Source organism: Dipodomys spectabilis, unplaced genomic scaffold (genome assembly GCF_019054845.1).
Source record: "Dipodomys spectabilis isolate Male_0828 unplaced genomic scaffold, ASM1905484v1 ptg000098l, whole genome shotgun sequence".
NCBI classification, from domain to species: Eukaryota; Metazoa; Chordata; class Mammalia; order Rodentia; family Heteromyidae; genus Dipodomys; species Dipodomys spectabilis.
Genome location: NW_024870775.1, coordinates 10559783 through 10587500, shown reverse-complemented (window position 1 = coordinate 10587500; position 27718 = coordinate 10559783). Strand labels below are relative to the sequence as shown.

At 36.6% G+C, this 27718-nt stretch overlaps 1 protein-coding gene across 1 annotated transcript in view; it reads left to right on the top strand.

Annotated features, from left to right (window-relative positions):
* The window catches only part of Sdk1 (sidekick cell adhesion molecule 1), an 836641-nt gene that overhangs the window by 50481 nt on the left and 758442 nt on the right, over nt 1–27718 (top strand). The window lies entirely within an intron of this gene.

Here is a 27718-nt window from a genome sequence, read left to right as displayed (position 1 = left end):
ATGAGACAGAATAGTCAAGGGACACCAACATGGATTTAAAGTAGCCATAATAACAATATTAACTAGCTGTTACAAATTTTCTTGAAACAAACAAGTAGTTAGAAACTTTAGCCAAAAAGTAGAGTTTATAGTTAAGAATTGAAAGAAGTAACAGAATTGACAAAAAATTAGCTACCATTTACACTAACTTGTTTCATAAGCTCAATAGTAGAGTGATGATGGAGGTCAACAAAATTGAATAATAGCAATTAGAATTTAAAAACAGATAATGGGAGGAACAGATGATATATTGAAAAAGAAATATTAGTCTCATAAACCTTTGGGCCAGTAAGAAAAGAACTAACATTCATGTCCTTGCAGTTACAGAAGGAAAGGATAGCAAGTGGAACCAGGAAAATAACTGAGGAACTAGTCTTTCACCCCTCAAGGATGAAGGAAGGGGAAACCTTTGACAAAGTAAACTGAGAATTTAGTGCCAGCAAACAGATTCTGAAAGGTTAGGAAAAAACAGCTGAAACCAAAGACAAGACAACAAATATTAGGCCAGGGTAATTCTCTAAATAGGTAGATGATAACAGAAGGAGGCTTTGAACTTCAGAAAATAAAGAATAATAAGTAGGTAGAAGCAGTAATCAACTATCTTCATATGTTTCTTAAACCATATTTGATGGTCCAAGCTAAAATTATAATTCAAATATGAGGTGCTAAATATATGCAGAGGAAATAGTTCAGATAATTATACTTAACAGTGGAGTGTGTTAAGGACTAAATAGAAGTGTGTTCTTTTATACTTGTAGTGATAAAGTGGTGATACCAGTAGGTGTGAAAAGTTATACAGTAAAAAGCACTTAAATAGTTCACATAACTCACAGAAAGGTAAGAGGAGAAACACAAATAGTAGAGTTAGGGCCTTAATACTAACATAGTTGGTCCCATACTTACTATGGTTTAATTTGAGATTTTTAAATTTTGTGATAGTGTGAAAGCATATTCATACTGCCTTTTGCTTTCAGTACAATATTCAGTAAATTATCTTTAGATATTCAGCACCCAGTTATAAAATAGGCTTTGTGTTAGGTGATTTTTTCCCAGCTGTAAGTTAACATAAATGTTCTGAGCACTTTTTAGGTAAGCTAAATATATTAAGTGCACTTTGACTTAACAGTATTTCAACTTATAATGAGTTTATCACGATGTCACAAGTCAAGGTACATCTGCAATTGCCTTAAATATGGCTTATTTGAATATACGATTTAAAGGCTAGATTTTGGAATGGACAAAAAAGTTCTAAAATTATACTGTTTATCAGAAATTCATTTCAATACAGTAACACAGGTTGATTGTATAAGATGGAAAATGATATATCCTGGAAACATTAATAAAAAAGCTGAGTTTCCATATTAATGTCAGAAAAATGCATTTCAGAACCAAGAAAAGTACTAGAGACTGATGTTACATAGTGAAAAGATCAACCCATTAGGAGACAACAATCCTACATGTCTATGTAAAAAAACAATATCAAAGTATATGAAGCAACAACCAATAGGTGTAATAAGGAAAACTAGATATTCTTTAGGTATATGAAGCTAAATCTAATAGCTCAGATAAAAGATTAGCAGCTTCAACACTCCCAACTGATTAGACTACAAGACAGGAAGTCAGCAAGAATATGGGGGGAGTTTGCACAGTATCTAATTGATAAATTTGGGACACTCCAAAACACTTCCCCAAACAGCAGAGTGTACTGTTGTTTCAACTGTCTACCATGTCAACCTAATCACTATTCAGGGCTATGAAACCTAAAATATATGAAACAATTGAAATCCTACAGAATATTTCTGATATATCAGTGGAATCAAACTAAAACCAATGACAACAAGAAAATCTTAAAACACTTGAAGATTAAGCAACAATTTATAAACCATCTACAGGTCAAACTGTCCACAGGAAAAACTTAAACATATAAAAATGAAAAGTCAATATATCAGATATGTGGGATGTAGTTTGAAACAGTTCCAGGAGGGAAATTTATAACACTAAATGATTTCATTTAGAAAGAGGAAAGGTTTCAAATCAATCAAAGCTTCAATTAAGAAACCAGAAAAAGAGCAAGACAAACCTAGAACAAGCAGAATGAAGGGAAGAGCAGAAGTCAGAGAGAAAAAGCTCATCAAAGGCTGGCTCTTTCTAAAGGTAACTAAAATTAGTGTAATTCTAACAAGACTGGCACCAATGTGATAAAGAATGAATTAGATGAGATTGCCACAGGTCTTGCAGCTGTTAGAATAAAGCATTTCTATGAATAACTTTAATGTCTTCAATTTTAGTTTTCAGCAAAACTTAACCCTACCAAAACTCAACCAAGATGAGATAGATAACCTGAAAAGTGCCATTTCCACTAGAGAATTTGAATTCTTAATTTAAAAGTTCTTGGAAAAAAAACTTTCTGGGCCCAGATTGGTTTCACTGGAGAACTTACCAGTACCTAAGGAAGAATTAACACCAATTTTATACAGTCTGTTCCAGAAGATGAAGGTTTACATATTCATTTTATAAATCTAGTCTTAACCTAAGAGCAAAATCAAAGACAGAAACAAAAGTATCAGAATTTTTCATGAGTTTAGAAGCAAAAATCCTCAAAAAATTACCATATGTAAAAGTACTTACACAATTCCAAAAGGGTTTAGTCCCAACATGCAAGGCTGGCTGAAGATATGAAAATAATTTTAACCTATCATTTTTCAGCATGATAAAAAAGACCTTTATGATCTATCTATTGGTTGATTCCACGAAAGCATTTTACACTCAACATTGATAATTAAAAACTTAGAAAATGAAAATTTTCCAACTAGGTAGAAAACATCTCCTTAAGCCTTCTTTCAGTTAAGACCACAGTAATGAAAAATGCAAGTTTTTTTTTTTTGTCAGGTTAGGAACTAGACCTGATGTGTAAATCTATCTTTGTTGTGCTGTGGATACTAGTATTGGAAGTTTTAGACACTGCAGTAAAGGAAAGAAAATGATTGAAAAGCATACCATAAAAAGGAAAAAAGAAGTCCCACTTTCTGGATTGCACAGTTATATAGAAAATCACACACCAGTTGACATACACTAGAATATGAGTGTAAAGGTAAAACAAATTATTTACCAATTGGAGCCAGGATGGCAAATAGAAAGGAGAATGATGATGATTTAAGTACTTCATATACATGTGTGAAAACAGAACAATGAAAATCTATTGAAATGAGGGGGATGATTGAGGTAGAGGAAATGATAGTGAATTTGATAAGACCATTTAAGCATGTATGGATATATCACAGAGAGACTGTACAACTGTGTGTGTGTGTACACATGTATGGGAAATCTAGGCAGAATATCCTTTAATATATGAACTCAATACAGTAACTGCACATAAAAGCAAACAGTTACTTTTTTATATTTTAATAAGAAAAGATATGGATAATGAAATTAACACAATACTTTGATCACTTGTGCCAAAGACCGTGAAGCACTGGTATAAGCTCCAACATAGTATCTTTGTGCTGAAAATTACAAAATGCTGACAGATCATGGCACCTAAATAACATTGACGTATGTTGTGTTCATATACTAGAGGGTTTACCAATTCTCTCCAAATTATACAATTTATTAAGTTCCTATGAAATCCTATGTAGTCATAGGTAAAGTTACTAAAGAATGTTTGCATGGGAAGGCATAAGCTGCTGAATAGCTAAAACAATTTTTAAAAATTAAATGATTAGAATAACTGAAGATATAAAGATCTTTTCTATACACATAATAATTAAGATGGTGTGGTATTGGCAGAGCAGAGAGACCTATAGGTCAATGCAATGGAATAATCAAGAAGTGCACAGAATGCCTAATTTTGACAAAGATGCAAAAAGGTTGAAAATAGGAAGGTAGATTATTTTTCAATATAGGATGACAGGACAACCTGACACCCTTAGACAAAATAATGAGCCTAGAGCTAAACTTTATCCTTTGAATAACATGAAATCAAAATAGATCATATATAAATGGAAAACTTATAGAAATCTTAGGAAAATATGAAACATTGTCAGGGTCTCAGATTATTCAATGAGTTCTTAGTCTTGACACCAAAAGCACAATCCATAAAAGGAAAAAAAAGATAACATGGAAACCATTACATTGAAGAACTTTGACTTCTTGAAAGACCACACTTAGAGAAGGAAAGGGCAACTTCAGACAAGTAGAAAATATTTACACATTACCCAAAAAACTAGAATCTAGAATGTAGAAAGAACTGTCTAAACTTAATATCATGAAACATTGTAAAATGGACAAAAGACACCAACAGATATTTCTCTGAAGAGAACATATAAGTTGGCAAATAGGAATGGAAAAGATGTTCAGTATCATTAGCTCTTAGGTAAATAAAAATTAAAGTCATAGACAGAAGCCACTGGTAAATGACTAAAGTTAAAAATAGTAGCACTACTAGAGAGGATACAGAAGAACAGCACCACTCATTCATGGTTTGTGGTAATACAAGATAGTATAGCCACTCTAGTAAACAGTTTGGCAGCTTCTAACAAAACTAAACAGTTGCCATTCTAACCCAGCAGACAGACACTTAGATAATTATCCCAGGTAAATTAAATAATCACATAAAAACCTGAACACAAATGTTCATAGGATCTCCTACCCTGGAAACAGCACAGAAATCCCTCAGTACATGCATAGATGAGCTTCAGCATCCCTATGTCATGATTATTACAGTAAAAAGGGCTGGAGTCTTAATACATCTAATATGTTGATGAGTATCCAGGCTGAGTGACAAAAAAACCTATTTCAAAAGGTTACATACTGTATGATTTTACCTACATATTCTGAAAAAAAATTTAGAAAAGGAGAACTGATTCTTTGTTTCTACTGGTTCAGTAGAGGATGGTGTCAAGGATGGTCAGTCTTTTAATCTTTAATTTTTTTATTATTATGAAGGTGAGATACAGAGGGATTACAGTTACATAAGTCAGGTAACAAATACATTTCTTTTTGGACAATGTCACCCCTTCTTTTGCTCAGTCCCAGTATTTCCCTTCCATCCCCACCCACAAGTTTTATAGCCCATTTTCAACGTAGTGTGTGATTTTTGAAAGGGGGCTCTGGGGATGTTCTGGGCCTTGATGGCTGATGTCAATAACCTGCAAGAGGTATTGCATGATAGCTATTCAATGTGAGGCCAGCTTGGAAATCTGGCCAAGGATAAGTGGAATCTCTTGGAAATATTTCTTCCACCTGCATGTGAATTTACAACTATCTCATAACAAAACTTTAGCTTCAAAATGTGAATAGATTAAATTGTATTATTAGAAGAGAAGACTGGCAGTTGCTTTAAAAAGTACAGCTGACTTACAAGTCACACTTCAATTGTTAAGATGAAAATAAAAGAGATTAGTAAAAAGATTCCATATAAACAAACACAAAGAAAACAGAAATGGCAACATATTAGATTACTTGAAACTCTAGTTCAAGGCCTGAAATATTATTACAGTGAGTATTATTGCTAAAGAGTACCATTTATGAAGAGAATGTAACAGGAAGATATGTAGACACTACTAAATCACTTCTTTGAGAAATGCATTAAAAAACTAGAAATAAAGATACCTCTTTTAATAAAAAAAATTAGTTAGATCAAACAACACAATAAAAAGAATGTCTCCTGCCAAGCTTACAGAGCACAGTGAAAACCACATACAGGGGAAAATATGTAGACATCAATGCCTTGTAAAAATACAAAACAACACAAGCACCCCCAACATAGCCATTAAAAATGTTTTAATTGTAAAATACACATAGCATCTTTCCCTTCTCAACCATTTTCAGGTATACAGTTCAGTAGTGTTGAGTGCTTTCACAATCTCTAGAACTCCTTTTATTTTACAACACTAACCTCATTCTAAAGCTCAGGAGCAACTGCTTCTATGTTTTAGTAGTATGACATCTAAGAAAATTCTTCTTAAGTAGTATTAGTTACCAGCTTTCAGCAGTGTGTCTTCTATTTCAAGATGTGCTTTAGTTACATTATAATAGGAGCTTAAAAGAGGAATTATAGGAACTTTTTATTTCCAAGCTGAATAAAAATGTGACAGCTTCTCTTGTTATCATAAATAGAAAGATGAACTTGCAGCAAACATTAGAACTACATCATGGTCTGAGAATAGATGGATATTGTGTCCTCGTTCGTTTTGTGTCTGGACTGAATAAAATAGCATGATGGAAGCACCTTCTGGTCTGATAGACCTGGACCCCATCTGATATATAAGTTTGACTTTAAATATATGTGTTGTACAAGTGTGCTTGCTAGTACAGTGCTATGAGTGTAAAGATGAAAATCCAACCATCCCAGAAAATGATGCATGGTCAGTTCTAGATATTGATGTATGTGACCACTGCAAGTTAGACCCTTATGATATGAAGAGCTGCTTTATTGAAGGTCCATGTGGGTCAGAAATGAACTGACTAGCAAGGTGGTACTCAGAGGCACTGCTTTGTAATAGAAATAGACTGAAGTAGTGCTCCTCTGATTTTGACTGATATTTTTTTTTGGTCTGTTGTGGGGCTTGAACTCTGGGCCTGGGCCCTGGCCTTGAACTTTTCAGCTCAAGGTGAGCCCTCTTCTACTTGAGCCACAGGGCCACTTCTGGTTTTCTGGTGGATAATTGGAGATAAGAATCTCATGGACTTTCCTGTCTGGCTGTCTTCGTACTGGGATTCTTAGATCTTAGCCTCCAGAGTAGCTATGATTACAGGCATGAGCCACTGGCACTCAGCTTGACTGATACTTTGTTACAGATTCAAAAATACTTTTTTTATAAGCTGTGTACATATGGGAAACTTGAAGTATGTCTGAAGAATTTTGGGGCTCTGTAGAATAGGAATTGTTTATCATCTCACTGTAGTATGTGGAAAGAATGTCAGTAGGGACTGTGGTTTGGAACTTTAGGGTTTTATTTTGATTGATGAGTTGTATAGTGCAGACCCTTCTGCTGATCTAGTCTACTCTGGTTTTTGTAGGAGCTGACTTGTTTGAGTTGAAGTGTTTCCAGTTTAAATATCTTGGCTTCAAAAGAACATACTGACTAAAGAAAGATGCTGGGACATAACATATGCTAAGAAACAAATGAGATTAAAAAGAGATGGTGCCAACTTTCTAATTTATGATAAACATTCCACATAAATAAACTGAAGTAGCTGTGAATTTTTCAGAGACTAGATTTTTGTGGGAAAAAAAATCACACGAAGCCCATAGTAATTAGTGTTGTAAAACAATTGAAGCAGTATAGGTTTGTTTGTTTTGGTAGTGTTCTGGGTTGAACTCAAGACCTTGGGCTTATAAGGCTTTACCATTTGAGCAATTCCCTCAGCTCCTTCTGTTTTTGTTTTTAATAGGGTTCACATTTATGCCTACAACTAGCACAACCCCTGATTCTCTTTCTTATGCTTCTCTGGCAGTTGGGATAACAGGTGCAGGCTGTCACTCCTACCTTTTATTAATTGAAAGGGAGTCTTAAAAACTTTTTGGTAGGACTTGCCTTCAACTTTGAGCCTCCCAGTCTCTGCTTCTCAAGTAACTAGGATTACAGATACAAATCCAGCCCTTAAGTATATTTTACTTTCCACATGTTTACAAAAAAAATGATATGCAATCAATTATTTAAAATAGCAAACATCCTCAATAACATGATTTTTTGTTTTTCCAGAAAATTATTCTTGATTTGAATACAGAGTTTGGTAATCTTTCTTATCTATGCTTGTGATATCTTTACAAATTCCAGGTTGGGGCCACCACCCTCTTAAAATTTTTCAGCATTAAGTGTTTGGCTTGACTATGCCTTTCCTGTTTCAATGTTTTCTAATCAAGTAAGTGACCCTGTGCCATGAAATCTGAGAATTTCTTTCATATTACATATCTTATGGCAGTAGCTTTCAGTTTGTTAGGATGAAAATTATGCTGTGTGGGTCACAAACGATGGGCTCCTATGACATCCTACCATTCTTAGGTTGTTAGAACTATATTCATCACATACTATATAGTTCTGTAGCTCTTGTTTTCTCTTATTCTTTTAGATATACTAATTGGAACCATTCTTTTAACAAGCTCATTGTTTGATTTTTTTGGTCCTGGAGCTTGTACTCTGGGCCTGAGTGCTGCCCCTCAGCTCTTCAGTTCAAGGCAAGTGCTCTACCATTTGAGCCACAGTGCCACTTCCAGTTTTTTTTGTGGTTAATTGGAGATACAAGTCTCATGGACTTTCCTTCCTGGGCTGGCTTTGAACCATGATCCTTAGATCTCAGCCTCCTGAGTAGCTAGGATTATAGGCATAAGCCACCAGTGCCTGGCTTCTGGTGTTTTTTTAGACAGGTTTGGGATTTAATTTTTTAAGATGTAGAATTTCAGTTTTTAAAATTGCCACTTTGAGTACCTATACTCTTCTGCTTTAAAAATTTCAGGAGTGGGGCTGGGAAGGTGGCTCAGTGGTAGAGTGCTTGCCTTGCATGCATGAGGCCCTGGGTTCGATTCCTCAGCACCACATAAGCAGAAAAAAAAGCCGGAAGTGGTGCTGTGGCTCAAGTGGTAGAGCGCCAGCCTTGAGCTGAAGAGCTGAGGGACAGCGCCCATGACTGGACCCAAAAAAAAAAAAAAATTTCAGGAGTCTCTTGTCTTCAGAACTAAGATCAAACTCTTGGACATGCAAGATAGAGTTGACTCTGGGCTAGCTGTGGATACAAGTAAGGGGGAAGTGAGTCTTGCCATATTACTTACAGTTCATTCTCTGAGGCTGCTGCTAGTGTGTGAGGACTTTATAGCACACTGTGGATTGTCACCTGGGTTAACTGGCTTCTACTTTCTTCTGTGGCTCTATCTTATTCTCTCTTCTTCTACCATTTACATCTACAATCTTGTCTTAGGAAACTGAAGTTCTCCAAATGAATCAAACTCTCTGGTATCAGTAATGACAGTGATCAGAAGTAACATTTATTAAACCTTTATGCCATATGCTGTACATTCATGATCTTGTTTAATTAACACAGCCAGAATTTGAGAGTTGGTGCAGTTTCTATCCTTGTCAGACAAGAATGAGAAGATTGGGGCATAGAGTTAAGTGGCTTGTTCAAGATCATACAGCTTTTAAGTTGAGGAGCTAGGATTTGAACCCAGATTATGATGATTGGTCTCAGCTGACATTTTTTTTTTCTTTCCAAGTTTAATTTTTGAAAACCAGTTACCAGCATTTTAAATGTTACTGTTTAAAAAATTTGTAGAAGTTTTTCTCTTTTTATAATGATGGAAACAGAAGTTATCTTTTGAGTATAAATTGCTGCCTTGCGGAGATGACTTCTCTGTCTATCTCTCTCTGGTGTTAGGGTTGAAACTCAAGGCCTCTTGCATGCTAGGCTGGTATTCCCCTAAGAAACACCCCCTTGTCCTGGGAAGGTCTTATAAAATAGTCTTTGGCTATCTAAAACTCTGTATTCTGTAATGTGTGGCCAGACTCACACTGTAAGGACCTAAGCATTGTTCCTTTCCCCAAACCCTATTGAGAGAAGTTATACTTTTAGACTATTTTCTTTTAAATGAAACTCAAACTGAATACTACATAGGTGTCTAAGGATGTCAGAGGCTAGATTTCTAGCAGATAAGAGGTGAATGGAAGACTAGACTTTCTGTGAGGCAGGCAGAACATAGAGTCTGAGCAGTGGGGTGTCTTGGCTATGCTTTGTGTCTTCCAGTAGTTCTGAAGCATAAAAACTCACAGAAGACTCAATATTAGTGAAACAGACTTTTTAAGAAAGGAGAACTCTGGAATAGAATGATTAAACCACACCCAGGAAAGACAGTTAGAAGTGAAGTATGGACAAATACTAAAGGAACTCATGGATAAGAATGTTAGAATGGTGAAGGAAAGGAAGGCCAGCGAGACAGATGTGATGAAGACTGACTTGTTCCTCCTCTAATGAAGAAAATAAATGAGTTTTGTTTCACACAGACAAATGTGCAGTTATTGTTGCTGTCTTAGGGACTTTGTGATCTTTGTGACTTTGGGATATCTGCCCACCCTGTTCTCTCTACTTGCTTTGTGTTGTCTCCTGAATCCAGATGTTAGCCTGTTAACTTGTCCTTGTTTTCACAGACTGTTTAGGTGTCTCTTCCTTCAAGAATTTCTTTCCACCTGCAAAAACTAGAAACATTTTTTTGTTCTGCATTCCTAACAGCAGTTAGGAAAAGCATTTAACATAAATCTCCTTGGAGCAGTAGTTTATAGGTTAAAGAGCATAATTATTACGCATTGGGAATTTTTTTTGTTTATACAGGGAGATTTAGATTTCTGGAGACCTTTGAGGACTGATGTGCTATCAGCCATTCTGAGACAGTGAGAAAGGAAGCTGTGTACTCTACATACACAGGGCAATAGAGAAGTGGTAGCTGCCAAGAGTGGAGGCAGTAAGAGGGTGCCAGATATGGGGATGCTTTGGGCACTACTTTCTCTGACACTATCAAAGGTACCTGGTGAAGCAGGAGCAAAACAGCTTTCCTTCTTTAAGTGCCAGGGCCACATGTGTCCCAAGCCACGGGGCCCACATGCTCTAACATGTCCATATAGTCCGTATTTTCAGACTCTTGTTAGTTGATTTTTGCCAGGTTCTTTAGGGCCATCAGCGAATCAAATCTACTAGAATGATATTTCCCTGTAGTTTGGTTTTTAATTTTGTTCTGAATTTAGTTTCTATTCCTAAATGATTTTACAAGTTTTTTTTGCCTTCCCTGTGCTCCCAGAAGAAGTTATGTACTTTTGAACCTCTTGGGTACCATTTTAGTAAATGAAGAATTCAGATCATTGAATGGTGCCCCAGTGGCCTGAAGGAGTTAATACAGATTTATTAAGTACTACTTTTAATTCCTGGGGAATAACTTAGGTTTTAGAGTGTGGCTTATGTAGCCAGTTTTTCCCCTATTTTTTTCTTTTAGAAGTGAGCCCCTTGAAAACAAATGGAGGTTGAACTTAAATATAAAACTTCTGCTTTATAAATACGTAAATACATGTAAGTTTAAATGATAGATGGAATATTGTTTTAGAGACCTTGGTATCCAAGTATATGGTTCCATAGAGCTTTCCATTACTCAGGATGCATATAGTTTAGTTCTATATTCTTGATTCATTTTCCCCACACCACCATTCAACCTCTACAAAAGACACATCACTTTTCAACAAATCTCAAAATTTTACTTCACTTAAGCACATTCACACATTTACTTTGTTTTTGTGGGGCATCATTTGCTTTGTAGGAGGCAGATTTCCACACAGTTAAGGGTGGGGAAATGGCAGATGACAGTGATTTATGCCCACTGACAATAATTTGGAATTGACTATACAACTAAGCTGCAATTCTGCATGAAAGCTAATGTATTTTTAAAATTTGCTTTGATTAAAAAACGATTTTAGGAAGTGGTGCTGTGCTCAAGTGGTAGAGCATTTACCTTGAGCTGAAGAGCTGAGGGATAGTGCCTAAGCCCAGAGTTCAAGCCTCATGACTGGCCAAAAAAAAAAAGAAGATTTAGACTCTACTTGATGAAATCCTGTGTATCCTGTAAATAAGGTGGGGTTACTGAAGTATGTTAAAGGCAAGGGGTGTTTGGATCCCAAGAGACCTTGTTAGGTCACTTCTTATCTTTTGAGTAGATATGATGTTTATATCTCTATATTTATTGCTCTGATAGCACATTGGTCATGGTCCTTATGTGTTCATACATAACCCAGGTATACTGCCTGGGCTTGCTTCTAGTCCTCACTACCAGTCAGTGGTATGGGCATAGGCAATTTAACCTCTTCAATTCAACTTTCTTCACTTGTAAACTGGAATAATACTAGTTCCTAACTTGAAGTGGTTATGGATGTATGTAAATGCTCAATGAATGTGAGGTATTTTTATATTCATTATTAGCACTTTTTTTTTAGTAGATCAAATAGAACAAATGATATAAAGTGCTACATAGAGTGCCTGGAACATGGTGGCATCTAGCATATGGGATAGCAATTGCTATTGGTAATTACATACAACTCATTTGCAGAACTCCAGTTTATAGGTACAGGTATGATAAAGTACTCCTCTGAAATACTTAGATGCTTTTGTTTCTCCTTTCATTAAACTCTGTACTCTCTCCCAGTTTTGGCACATGCCACCGTAGAGTAATGGCTTGCTTGCTCTTTCTTATTTTTTGCCCTTGCAGTAGTTTTTCAGGATGAACTTCAGTTTTGTCATTTTCTTCATTTCTCTTCTGTATCTCTGCCCTTGCTTTTTTTTTTTTTTTTTGGTACTAGGCTTTGAACTCCGTACTATAGTATATAATGGATCTAAGAAGAAATATATACCCACCAGAAGACACACTATTTAGATGTACATGTCACAAAAGAAATTGTTGTCATTTAAAAATGAACTTGGAGAAATAAAAATTAAACAATATCCATGCCTGTGGAGTCATTATATACTGGGTAGGGCATCCACTGGCTGGCCAGTTCCCATAGTAGAAATGTGTACAATGTGGATTTCTGAAACCAGTAAATCACTCCTCTGTAATTCCACATTTATTGCACATTTGTTTAGTTATTACTAGTTCACCACTGCATTTCATGTATTGTGGCTGATGTTGACCAGAATAGTTCAGTCTTCATTCAGTCTTTTTGATAGTTATTTATTTTCTTGGCCCAGACTACTAGTCTGTGAGGCAGTTGGTAATAACCAGGTAATTGTATCCCCGTGATGGCTCAACTTTTACTTATAAAGTCATTGGGCATGTCACATTACTACATTTTGTATGTATTTGTTCATTTCTCATTAATCATGTAGTGCAATGTTTTTTTTTCCCCAAAACTTAAAAGGTTATTAAAACTTTACTAATCAGTTACCCTTCCCCTCACACTATAAATGGAAGACACTGTTGCTGAGAAATTTGGCTTCAACTAGTGTTTATTTTGGGCTAGGTTTTTAACAGATTTATGACATTTTACTTAATAATATCTGGCTAGCACAGGATTAGTACTAGATTATCAGAAGTGTTGAAAGTAGAAGGATGAAATAAATTTAGTAACAGGTTAGTAACTGCTTTAAATCCCATTTGTTCTGGGAGTGTCTTGCTATTGATTTTAGTGGTTAGCTTTGTACCTCCAAATTGGTTAATCAGAGAGAGAGAGAGAGAGAGAGAGAGAGAGAGAGAGAGAGAGAGAATATGTGTGTTGATATTATTATTTGAAGTCAGGCCTTTAGCTGTCACTTGGATGGCTTGCCCATGGAGGCACTCTACTACTTGAGCCACATTAGCACTCTAGCCCAGAGTTTTTGCTGGTGGTTTTGGAGATTGAGTTCCCAGGACTTTTCTGCCCTCAAGACAGTCTGGATTTTGAACCAAAATTCTTTGATTTCAGCCTCCTGAGTTGCTAGGAACCACCAGTGCTTGACTGGATAGGTCAGTCAAGACCAGATGGTGGTTGTGTCAAAATTTTGTAGAGATTTTATGTCCTAGGTTTTGCTATCAGCTAAAAATTTGATAATTTATTAATTGGAAATTATACTCATTCATATGAAAACAATAAAAATTGATGTCACTTTATTTTCCTAATAATTTACTGACATTACTCAAAAAGAACATGAAAGGAAAAATAAAAATTAAAAGGGCTTTATAATACCACATATTACCTTGAAGAGAAGTACTATTGAAGAGGTAGGAAGCACAAAAAGCGTAAAGCCTGGTAATGAGAATTTCAAGGGTTAGAGATTACAGTAACTGTAAATAGACTAGATCATTTAGTTAAAGGACACAGATGATCAGATTTGATATCAGCAACAACAAAACTCTGGATTTACAAGAAAAATATCCTGAACACAGGCTACAGGAAGCAGAATACAGGAAGCAGATTGTATTTTAGCCTTTTTTTTTTGGGGGGGGGGGGGTCAGGTTGTGGGGCCTGAACTCTGGGCCTGGGCGCTGTCCCTCAGCTCTTCAGCTCAAGGCTAGCGCTCTACCACTTGAGCCACCGCCACTTCTGGCTTTTTTTTTTTTTTTGCTTATATGGTGCTGAGGAATTGAATCCAGGGCCTCATGCATGCAAGGCAAGCACTTCTACCACTGAGCCAACTTCCCAGCCCCTATTTTAGCCTTATTCTAATTGAAAGAGAGTGAGTGAGATTATATTGTAATCAGACAAAATACATATCAAGGCAAAACACATTAGTAAAGATGATTAGTGCACAATAGACAGAAACTTGCCCATCCAGAAGCATAGGTACAAAAACCCACCTTAGAATTAGAAGGAAAACAGAGACAAATCTACAATCCTGGTGAGAAACTTGTGGACAGAAAATTCAGAAGACTATTAAGGGAGGAGGCTGAGTTTAAGTTACCTCACATCCATCCTGGTGCCTTGCTGGATGGAGGGGGGCTTTCTACCTCAGTTCTGTAAAGCCTGGAAGTGAGAGAGGCCATTCATTGAATTGCAGATGTCATGCTACTTAGCCTTAGGAGAGCCTTGCACTGAGAGTACTGGCCTTTGGCTTCCCTTAAATAGTTTGATTCCCTTGCCTTTGAGTAGCCTCTAAGTATACCCTTAAATGGAAAGTCTAAGCTAACCCCTGAGCTACTTCCATAGATGGGCAGTTATGCTTGTACCTGAGCTTTTGTTAGGTCTGCTTTTGTTAGGGCTTGGTCTCTACCTCAAGCATGTGGTTTTTGTGTCAAGAAACAAACTTTACAATTTTGGCAGGAGGTGAGAGAGGATGTGAGGGCAGGGATGGTAAGGGGAAACAAAGGAGGCGGCAACAATGATTGATAAGAAATGTACTCATTACCTTGCTCATGTAATTGTAACCCTTCCTATGGTATTTTCATAATAAAAAACTTAATTAAAAATAAAATAAAATAACAAATGCAAAAAAAAAAAGCTTTGTATAAGCTCTATTCTGTCTAAGCTGCTAGTCTTTGAGATAGGAGTCCTCATCAGTTCTCTAATGAAGACTCCCAGTTTGACCCCTCAAAATGTGGCTTTTTTGTTTTCTTGTGACTGAGATTTACTGAACAGCAGAGGGGGTGTCTGAGATTCCAGCAAGTGAGATCCCAGTGTCAAGGGGGGTACTTGGATTTCTTGAAGTCATTTCGCAACTGAGATTTTCTGTACAACTATATAAGATCTAAAGAACATGACTCATTCTGATGGATGCACATAGACTATTAACAGTTTCTGTGTAACCTACTCTTTTCATGTTAAAGTGTCAGTAAATTTGAAGTGATTGATATCACATTATTTTCCCTAACCATTGTGGAATTATGCATGGAATCAGTTGAGTGAAAGCAGATTCTTCTAATCTCAGCCTCTCATGAAATGACTGGTATGTACTACTACATTCAGCTGTGGACTTAGAAAAGGTTTCTTGTCTGCTCTGTTTGGCTTTGAACTTCAGTCCTTCAGTTTGAAGCCTACTAAGTAACTAGTCTTACAGGCAAGAGTCATTGGTGCTTATTCAGGTAAATGGGTTTACGGAAAACATCCAGAATTGTGACCCAGGCTTTTACTTACTTAGAGACCTGTTGATTGGCTGAGCTCATTGTTGTGACTCTTTGGGTCCACATTTAGGAAAATTTTGGGCTCATTTCTATGTCTGTGTTTATAAAAACAGTGCACCTTTTAGGGTCTCAACTAGTGAACTTCATTACCCTTTCCCATTTCTGAGGAAAAGTAGAAATAATTTTCAAATTATCTGACTGTTGATAATCTAGAGGAACTCTTTTTAACCTTCTTATGCTTTTTGAAGTTTGAAAAACTTGCAAAAAATTCAGATGTTCATGTTTGCTTGTAATTGGATTTGTGTTCGGAAAGAGAAAATCTAAATCCGAGTAGGAACCAGGTTGTGAAAGATTTCATCACCTAGATTCAGGATCGAGCTATGTTGCTGAAGTACAGTCCAGGGTCTGTCTGAAGGAAAAGTGTGTTTGGAGTGTTAGGTACATATGTGTTTCTCTGATGTTACAGCCCATTGTCTCATTAGGTTCTTCATTTTCAATTAATTTTTTGCATTATTTCAGTTTAGTTTCTTTTTCTAAGGCGGCTCTATTTGTTTTCTCTCCTGTTAGTGTAAAGCTGAATTCGGAAATTCTTACCCAAAAGACCACCAGAGACCGTCACCAGTGTAAAAGCAAAGGAGTCTTTATTGCAAGCTGGAGCTTGGTCCCCTTCCCCCCCCCCCCCCTCCCCCCTTACATAGCAGCAGCCCATGATGCTGAGAGGCCCAGAGCCCAGGGTTACAGCACTTTTTATACATTTTTTAGGGAAGGCAGGGGCTTTGCATACATCATAACTTCTTGTAACAAATGACTACAAATTGCAGGAAAATCATAAAACAAATCTATAGTATGATTGGCGCACTACAAAGCAGGAAAGGACCAGAAACAAGTTGTTGGTTAGATCAAGGGGGCTGACGTACTTTAAACTGGTTGGCTTGCACCACAGGGGAGTCTCAACAGGATAGGTGCTAAACTGAAGGGTGTCTGGTTTAGATAATGGTCGCCAGACCCTAAGAGGTGCAGTTCTGGAATCTCAGATACCTTGACATACTGTCTTGAGAAAACACCATCTGTGGTTCCGAGAATTGTTTGTGCAAGGCTTGCTGTCCTAATTCCTAGCATTGGGGTTGAAGTGGGTCAAGGGTTAAGTTGCAGAACTGAGATGGGGGTTTTAAGTGAAATGGAGTTGCTTAGGTTCCTCATTAGTAATTTTAACTTTTTTCTTTTTTAAATGTGTATACAGGGTGGATATATAAGTGATGTACGTAAATGGCATGGAAAAATTCAAGAGCCACTGACTAGCTTATATCTTTTCTTTTTAAAGTATGTGTATTTTGACTTAATTCTGTATAGCTACTTTCAAACTTTGATAAATATCTTTTAATACTGTTAGTTATAAAAATTGATGGCATTTAGAAAAAATACTTGTTAACACCTCAGTTGATAGTTGTGAAATGTAGTGTGTGTGTAGGAAGTTGAATGGTTTGTGTGTGTGTGTGTGTGTGTGTGTGTATATGTACTGGTATTATGATTTGAACTCAGGACTTTACGTTCTTGCTGAGCTTTTGTGTCATGGCTCATGCTGTGCCTCCAGATTCTTGGCACTCAACTTTTAAAGTAACCTTAATTTCCAAAGGCTTTACAACACAGATAAGTCAAAAGAAAAGTTACATTTGAATTCTTCTTTGAAATTAATATAACATATATTCTCTGTTTGGTTTCATTTTTTCTCTTTTTAAAACTCCTAAATTCTATGGCTTAAAGGAAGCATCAGAGCAACATGCCATTTCTGTATACTTTGTAAAGCAAGAATTATGTTTGAACCTTAATGCTCTTTTTGTTTTCTTTTTTAGGTGCTTGGGTTGGATTTTGCATAGGCTAAGCACTTGATTTACCACTGAGCCATATCCTCTGCTATATGCTGTGTTTAATTAACTACTTGTGCCCTGTGTGTGATTTCCCTGATGGTTTAGCTGAGAATTAACAGGAGTCTGTTTCTGGATGCCTAGTGGAGCATCTACTACAGACCTCTTCCAAATGGTATTTCTCTTGTCACAAATACAAACAATTAGTAGTGTCATTAACCTACACAGAGGATGCAATTAATACTGGGTTCATTGTTGAGGGAAGGACTTCAGTATAGATACCCTACAGATGACCAGTAGGAGGTACAATCTTGAGTGTCTGAGGATGCCCTATGTTGGCCTCCAATGCAGAATGCTTTCTTGTTCTCAGCACTATCCCATAAGGTTGGAAATGGGAACACAAGCCCGAGTGAGGTGTAGTGACCTGTTAAGTAATACATGTCATGGTAGACCTGGACTTGAAATCCACATTTTAGACTACTTTTCAGGAAGATTCAGCAGGTTTTTAAGACAAAAGATAAAAAACAAACAAACTAAGGCTGTGGGCCTATTAGAAGAGAATATGACTTCATTTATGCTTTATGTTTATTTCTGGAAAGCTGAATATGAAGAAAAAATTGATTGTAAAATGCTATTTTTTATTGGTGTCTATGATTATTCTAGAGATTAATTTTCTGAGTAAAATACTGATATAGGCAAAATAGTAACCTCATAGTTAACAATCTTAAACATTTATTTGGAAGAACATCTTTGTGTCATCTAGTATTTTAACAGATCCTGAAAAACTCTATGCAAATTTTCCCTGCACATCATAGTCATATATTAAATCTCATGTAATTAATTATATTTAATTGGGAATTTATATTGAATTTATAGGTCTAGGGTAGACTGTTTAAATAGCTCTGTGAGCTAAGGCATTAGCCCTTGCCATTATTTAACGTATATCCCAAATGATAAGGGGAATATATTATTGACTGTACTATGCTGAAATACCTCAAAATGAACATGGCAGAAAACCAAGTTAAATAACGAAACTGGATTTAAACTACTTAGATGGTCATATTAAAGAAGCCTTGCTGCTGCGTAAAAATAGATGCTTAAAATAATCCACCAGACAATACTTTAATGCATGTGAAAGTGGTTTACATTCCTGTTCCATTGGGAACCCTAATTATGTGATTATAACTAAGCTGCAGTTTATTTTCTCATTTTCTTTGATTACATTAGGGTGGGACATAACTGGCCAAATCTAATCCTATTTTAGTCACATGATTTGTTAATTCCATTGGTAGACTTCATTAAAATTTGCTATGAGGCTTTAAAAACAATAATGTTACTGAAGGTTTCCAGATACATTACATATATGTTATGAAAGTTCTTTGAAATTAGAGCCAATTTTGTTAAAAATATAATGTGGATTCATTCACATTGAAAATGGAGTAACTTTTAGAATATAGTTATCCATTGGAGAACAATGTAAGGAGTACTTTTGGCAATGTGCAAACTTAAATCTCAATACTTTCATTGTGTTTCTAGTTGGTATCTCATCCATTCTTTGCACCAGCTCTTTAATTCCACTTCCCCCTCAGTCCCATGGGTCTTCCCTCATCATGGGTGACTTTCACAGAAGAAACAGAAGCCATTCAAGGCTGACCTTCAACTTCCTACACAGAAGCTCACAAATATGTCCCTGTAGATTCACACATTACCTTTCAGGGTTTAGTAAAAGTTTTGGTCCTGATTTCAGGGAATACCCTTTCAATTACCGATAAGCCCCAAATTCCTTGTTCATTAATGTGGAATTTTATTTTTGTGTGTCCTTAACTTTCATGTACTGAGGGCTGATGCTGAACTTAAGTCCTCCCTCTAGAGTGATTATGATCCTGTTAATTCTCTTTATGTTCTCAAAGAGATCACACAACTGCTTCAGCATTCACTTTTTGTCCACCTGTATCATGACTGTATCACAATGAAGAAGTCCTACTGTTCAAGTAGGGTGCCTCATAACTTGCAGGCTATAATTCCTGGCAGCATTATTGACAAATGAAGTTTCAAGGTCTTGTATCTTATGAATTCCTGAGTCTGCCTCATTAACTTTTATAAACTGTTCTCTTAGTAAGAACCTTGCTAGGGATTCATATTACACACAAACACTTGTAGGTTTTGAGAACTGAGGTAGTATTTGCCCATCTTCAATTATCCTGTACTTTAAAGCTTGTTAGCTTTTTTACTTTTCAGAGGTAAAAGAAACACAACGTTCATAAAAAAGATACACAGTTCAGCCAACTGTAAAATAAACACCTAGGCAGTCATCACCCAGACTATGAAGTAGGACATTGCTAGCTCCCAGCAACCCTTGTTTATTGGTTCTTTGAAGCTTAAGGCTGATGTGCCATGAGCTTATCCACAAATACTGCAGGGTGGTTCACACAAGAAGGAGCCTGTGGCTTTAAAGAGTATCTGAGTCATTCCTTTAATATCTTCATTTTATCTAACAATGTTTAGGTCTATATACAGCTATATATATAAACATATATGTATATTCTGGAAAATTATTTTGAGAAATCAGGTGTAGAGTTAATGTTGTCTGTGATCATTACAATGAAATATAACTAAACAAAACCTTTTCATTTTTTTACAAGACTCCTTGTTAAATCATTTTCTGATATTTTAGATACCATACATACTTTCATTCAAGTTATAAAAATTTCAACTTTTAAACACTTCCTTTGAAAATCTAAATTTACTAGAAAATGCATGTGTGACCACATTAATCTAGCTGAGCATCTCATCCATTTCTCATGGAAATCTTATGGTTTAATGTTAGAACTGAATCTCTTTTTTCCATATATATATATATATATATATATATATATATATTTTTTTTTTTTTTTGTCGTCGTGGGGCTTGAACTCTGGGTTTGGACGCCACTGTCCCTGCGCTCTTCAGCTCAAGGCGAGCGCTCTACCACTTGAGCCACAGCACCACTCCTGGTTTTCTAGTGGTTTATTGGAGATAAGAGTCTCATGGACTTTCCTGCCCGGGCTGGCTTTGAACCGTGATCCTCAGATCTCAGCCTCCTGAGTAGCTAGGATTACAGGCATGAGCCACCAGTGCCCAGCCTCCATATATATTTTTTATTGTAAAAATACTGTACAGAGGGGTTACAGTTACATGAGTAGGGTAATGAGTACATTTCCTATAGAGCATTGTTACTTCCTCCTTTGTTTTTACCCTACCATCCCCTCCCTTCCCACCTCCCCAACTCCTCCCTCACCCCCACCTCATGTTGTAAAGTTTGTTTTCAGCATATTGTCTTGTACATCTCATTGTTACAATAGGTCAACTTGTATCCTTATTTAAGCATTTTGTTATATCCCTTCCCCTCCCCAAATCAGAAAACTGTATATACAAGATACAGGACACCAGAATCAAATACAGTGAAAAAAGGTGTTAAACCGTGTGGAAGAACATACAAAGAAATAAGAGACTTACATAGTGCATTATAAGTATGTTAAAAACAATAGCAAGAAAGAAAAAAACCACTTGTGTCCCTGTCTTGGGGTTCTATGTACATAGTTTTTGACCTTTTTTGTTTGTCCTAGACATGTACTAGTTATTGCAAATAAGAGAAAACATGGGACCTATGTTTCTTTCAGCCTGGCTTAACTTCACTTAGTATAATTTTTTTCCAAGTCTTTCCATTTCCTAACAAATGGAGTGATAAGGTACGTGTGTGTGTGTGTGTGTGTGTGTGTGTGTGTGTGTGTGTGTGTGTGTGTGTGTGTGTGTGTATGTATGTATGTATGTATGTCATATTTTCTTGATCCATTCATCTACTGAGGTTGGTTCCATATCTTAGCCATGGTGTATAATGCTGCGAAAAACGTTGTGCTGATAGCTTTGGTATGACCTTGTTTGTGATGGTTTGGGTAAATGCCCCCAAAGAGGGATTGCTGGATCATATGGGAGCTTTATGTATAGTTTTTTGAGGAACCTCCACACTGCTTTCCAAAGTGGTTGAACAAGTTTACGCTCCCACCAACAATGCAGTAGAGTTCCCCTTTATCTCTTTATAAGTATCTCTGGATATTCTTTTACTAATGAACATTAATTAAGATTCTTGGTTTTTATGTTGACTTTCCTCTTGCTCCTCCTCTCTGTTGGTTACTTTTTACTTGTTTTCTCCCCTGCCTAGGTCTCTATTGTCTCTTTACTGTCTCTGAACATGATAGAGACACAAAAACCTTCCCTTAAGATCAAGCTTGTTTACTAATGGCATAGATGCTGTGACCTGCAGTACTGAAGACAAAAGGAACAGTCTTGGAGGAATCAAGAGTTGGAAATGTAGGTTTAGGATTTAGGTACACATGATATCCTATGAGTGCTGAGCACAACTTCTGTGGTGAAGATATCTCCGTAAAAGTAAAAGGATAAGCTGGTGGTTTATCCTGTATTCCTAGCTATTCAAGAGACTGAGATCTGAGGTTCATGGGTCAAATCCAATCCAGGCAGTAAAGTCCATGAGATGCTTAAACAGCAAAAAGCTGTGGCCCAAATGATGGAGCACTAGCCTTGAGCAAAAAAGCTCAGAGATATCACCCAAAACTTGAATTAAAGCCCCCCAGACTGACACATACACACAAAGATAAACTGTGTTGGATTTAAGATGTAAGATTGGGCATTTTTTTTCTTGCATATTTTCTTAGTTATGCACAGTAGATGTATTTCTCAGTTGTATTTGCTTTAACAAAACTTTTTAGTAATATAAGACAATTGAGAATAATAAAAGTTACAGCCATTAATGACATTCCTGAATTAATGTGTAAGTAGTTCTTGTTCATTTCTTGTACTCAGTGGTGATCTTTGATGGTTTGTTTCAATAGTAAGTTACTTTAATGAGGGAGGAATAGTTGGAACAATTAGCTAATCTAATCATCAAATGTTCTTTTAATCTTGCAGCATAAGTTAAGGTATGACTCATAAAAGTTTTTCTCTAAAAGCAATGTCAAAATAGAATTAAGTGTTCTCTGGGATCACTATGCAGCTAGATTTTTCTGTGGGATGGAAGGCTGTAGCAGCTCTGAGCATTGATATTGATTTGGAAAATTAATCCAATTGGCAGTTATCCCCTAGATGACTTAGTTTCTGAGACCTTTGTATGAGACCTTTATATGTACTTGCACTATAGACAATAAGAATGCAACATAGATGGGTCCAAAATGTGGGGTCTAAGCATTTAATAAGAGACATTAAGCAATTGTAACTACTATTTCCTCTTTTTAGTGGTGAATAAGAGTTGAATAATGATCCTTATAGAAACCAACACATTGCACCTGATTGTAGGGTGTGGTTTAGAACATGAGTAAATTTTTTTTTTCTTCCAAGAACATCTACTTCAGAGCCTTGGTTCAACAGACTGCAATCCTCAGAAATGCAGGTGTGAGCAGAGTACTCAGAGATCACATTTAGGCATTTTTGTCTATCACAAAACCTTAGGAAACAATGTTAGCAAGTGAAAGGCCTGTGATCAACCAGGTCACTAGAGTTCCATTTGGTGCTTTTCTACCAGAGTGGAAGGAGGACTGCCTATTCTGGTCGCCTATTCTGCTAGTCGGGTGTAGCCTGCCAAATGGTCACTTTCCTGGCTGTGGTTTCTTGTAACCTGTGCCATATGGAAGAAGCAGAGCCAGGCGATGGCAGTCTAGGAATCTGGGTTCACTGGGGTAGAAGTCTTCCACTCAGGCTACCCACTTGCATGTGTTCCCTAGTTTCTTCTTCATTCATAATTGAGAAATACTCCAATATCTTAGGTAAAAGGACAAACTGGGAGTTATACTGGGAGGTTATTATTAAAAGAATCACAGAGGCTAGGTTTTTAGTACTATAATAATTTATTTATTTATAATAATAATAATAATAATTTATAATAATTTATATATAATATATATTATACACACATATATCTTACATATATGTTACTAACATATTTTAGGTTCACCATAATTTTTGTGGTACTGGGATCAAGCCCAGAGCTTCACGCTCTGGGTAAGTGTTCTATCTCTGAGCTATATCCTCAGTCCCAAATTATTATATATTTTTGCATATTTGTGATAACTGATTTTATCCCTGACCAGAAATGAATCCAAATAAAATATTTTGGATATCTTCTCTAAAAAGCCTAGTTTAAGTAACAGGATTACTGTGAGATTCCTTTGGTGCCAACATTCTAGCCTTAGGTTCTGGGGCTTCCATTGCAATGCTGGGACAACATTACTATGCGGATGTGCCAATTCAAGACAACCTATCCATATCTTTCAAGAATGAGAGAGTTTAAAGACAGCATCTTCAGGCTTTTTGAGGTTCTTTGGGGGCATGCTACTATCCAGTGCATTCTATAGGTCATGTAGAGAGGAATAATGTTCAGTAATTAAGCCCTGGAGAATGAATTCTTACTGTAGCTGTGACCCTAGGAGAATTTAGGGTGAATGGAGGAAGGCTTTTTGGCTGATGGGTCTGGAGGCATCTGTCTTGCCCTTGAGGTACTTGTCCATGTTTATAGCAATAGTTACTTTCATGCTGTAGTTGAGGAAGCAAAATGTGACAACAACAACACTTACTTTACACCTGTATTTGCCATTTTGCTTTGTAATCCATATAACAATGGGGGGGGAGGGGAAAAAGGAGGTAAGGGAGGGAGAGAGAGAAAAAGGGGAGAGGGAGGGAGGAAGGAGAGGAGATTGGGGAGGGGGAAGAAGGAGAGAGGAGAAGAGGAGAATTTTTTCCCATTTCATGGCCATCATCATTTTAGATCCTAATAGCCCTTTCTTTCACCTTCTGGTTTATTTAGGGTTAGAATGTGGCCCAAGAGGTCAGAAATCATGCTAGTTTTATTCTGTTATAGATGTTTGACCCCTCTTCAAGCCCCCTAATAGGGGGCTTGATTTACCATCTGTTGATTGGATGAAGCTCCTAAGTTACCTTGAGTGACCTGTGGGGCAGTCTCCTCACATGATATAGGGAATAACAGGTATTTAAAGCAATTAGGCTTAATTTATAGATGCCAGGCCTGTAATGTCAGTGAATGATGTGTGTCGATGAGTTTGTGTGGTTCTTGACTGGAGGACTGCCTAAAGACAGTCAATTTAATGGAGACATTTTATTTTTTATTCTCTTATTAATAGGCCTCCTTAGGTTTACTGATACTCATTTATACAAACAATGATTGGAGAATGATGTTTAAACACACAAGCCTTTTTTCCCCATGTGTTTTGAAACTTTTCAGGAATATATAGCCTTAGATTGATTTACCCAGGTTTTGTAACTTTGGCTTGCTCTTGCCACTATTGTCATACCACCTGGTGTGTTTGACCCTCTCTGAAGCAGTGGGATGGAAGTGCTCATTCTGTCAAAGTAGTTATATTAGCCAGAGGATAGAAGGGCTATTACCTAACTGTATCTGCTGAGAGTGAGTGTGGGAAGGCTTTTTTTTTTTTTTTCCTTTTCATTTCATTTCTTTTCTTTCATTTCTGGTGCCTTAACTCAGGGCCTGGCCACTGGCCCTGATTTTTTTGCTCAAGGCTAGCACTCTCCCCACTTGAACCATGGCTCCATTTCCAGCTTCTTTGTAGTTAAGTGGAGATAAGAATTTCATGAGCTTTCCTGCCTGGGCTGGCTTCTAACCACGATCCTGACACCTCAGCCTTCTGACTAGCTAATATTGTAGACATGAGCCCCCAGTACCTGCCCCACAGGGAGTTTTAATTACGGGGAATTTCCATAGTGGAAATGGTACTTTTATAGATTATAGAACACATTTGAATAGCAAGACTTGCCATTTGCAGCATGTATGCTGAAACAATGATCAGTGTCCTCTTTGAATTTTAGAGCAACAAAAAGATATGTTTAAAATGGCCATTTTTGAAACATAAGGAAATTTTCGAAAAATATGATCAATTTCCTGCTGAAGTTTTTCTGTAATAAATCATTTAATTTGAAAAACTTCATTACAGTTAGTACTCATTTTCTAAACAATGGTGATTAGAATTTTTTTTTCTCTGCAGAACCTGTATATTGTTTGATTCTACTATCCTCTCACCTACTGGCACTTTTCAGCTTTTTGCTTTTGTCTTTTCTTCAGTTCCCCTTCTCTCTTCCTCCTAGGATTTCTTTCTTCTTTTATCCTAAATCCAATTCTCACATCTTCCTAGTCATTCTCTGTCCGTGATTCACTCCTTTAAAATACACAGTTTGGCCATCTTGGATCATTTTTTAAAATGATGTTTAAATATCAATAAGCACTATCCTGCGACTGCTACTTGTTAAGAACCATTGGCTATAGTTCTTTTTGGTTCTGAAAAGAAAAAAGAACATTTACTGCAGGATTACCAAATAAGAAAACATAGTATTATAATTGTTTCATCATCAGTATAGCTGCGTAAGTTACTAATATCAATTTAAAATAACTAAAGATTTCTTTCAGGGTGATTAAAGTGCTGAACTGATGACAGATACTGAAAACCATCTGTGCACATAATCTGGCAGTTTTACAAATCTCTTTTAAGTGTTCTAGATGCATACTTTGGAGCAGGTTAATTTTTCAGTGACAGCCTTTATTTTCTCTGCATTGAGTTATATCTTTGTACCTGCCTCACTGCAGAACTCTCAGACCTAAAGGATTTAAAGTTTATTACTTCGATTTTAGAGCAGGATGGAAAGGGAAAGAAAGAAAAATAATTTTCCTGAGTGAAGGGACCTTGTTCTTATAATAGCATTTTGATCTGAGGACTATGCTGTGATAAATAACTCCTTCTGTAGAATCTGTACAAAATTAACCCTGGGAGAACCCTATATATCCCTAAGGCAGTAGGTGGCCGATTATGATGGCATGTAATCTGTTTTCTCATAGTTTGGTACACAAATGCAGATGTGAGCTGAGTTTAAATGCAGCCTGCCTTTATTTTTGTTGTAGGGCGGGAAGGATTAGTATTTTGAAGATTGCTTTTAGAGAATTTTAAAAAATGTCTACTTGAATCTTCCTTTTTTGTTATAATTTTTCTATTTGTGAATGATTCTGATGATTACATTTGAATGTAAATATGCAGCCGCAGAGAAGTTCTCCAAGAACAAATTCATAATTCTTGGATATATCTAAAGGAATACCTACTGTTCCATATATTTCCTCCATTAGAATATTAAGGTTTAATTTTTTTTTTTTTTTGGTCGGTTGTGGGGCTTCAACTCTGGGCCTAAGCACTGTCCCTGCACTCTTCAGCTCAAGGAGAGCACTCTACCACTTGAGCCACAGTGCCACTTCTGGTTTTCTAGTGGTTTGTTGGAGATAACAGTCTCACAGAGTTTCCTGCCCGGGCTGGCTTTGAACTGTGATCCTCAGATCTCAGCCTCCTGACTAGCTAGGATTACAGGCGTGAGTCACCGGCGCCAGACAAGATTTAATTTTTTTTTGGGGGGGGGGTGTCCGGTTGTGGGCCTAGACTCTGGGCCTGGGCACTGTCCCTCAGCTCTTCACCTCAAGGCTAGCGCTCTATCACTTGAGCCACAGCACCACTTCTGGCTTTTTTTTTCCTGCTTATGTGGTGCTGAGGAATTGAACCCAGGGCCTCATGCATGCAAGGCAAGCGCTCTACCGTTGAGCCACCTTCCCAGCCCAGGTTCATTTTTTTTTTTAAAGTATAATTTAACTAGTTTTATTTTCCCAGGTTTCTGAAAGAATACATGCTTTTAAGTTCATTAGTTTGTAGAAAATAATTTTGCATTTACTTTGCAAGTTAACACTTTATTATGAAATCATATTGGAGTGTATGGTTCACATAAGGAAAGTAGTCTCATTCAGAATTGTATGACTATACTACAACTAATATTCTTCCTGGAAGGCAGGACATCTGAAAGGTAGTTTTTGGGATTATTAATTTGTACCTTTCTCTGTTGCTCTTCTATGATTATTTTTATTAGACTTTTAAAAACTTGGATAGGTTTAGGATAATAATTAGCATTTCATGTTGTCTAACATTGAGTATTTCATATTTATATTCTTGTTACCTATTTAAAAAGTTTCATTGAGTCACTTAGGTTAATTTTTTATGGTGTAACTGTAGACTGACATGTGGTTATAAGAAATAATGCAGGAAGTGGCGCTGTGGCTCATGCGGTAGAGTGCTCGCCTTGAGCTGAAGAGCACCCAAGCCCAGAGTTCAAGCCCCACGACTTACAAAAAAAAAAAAAAAAAGATAAGGAATAA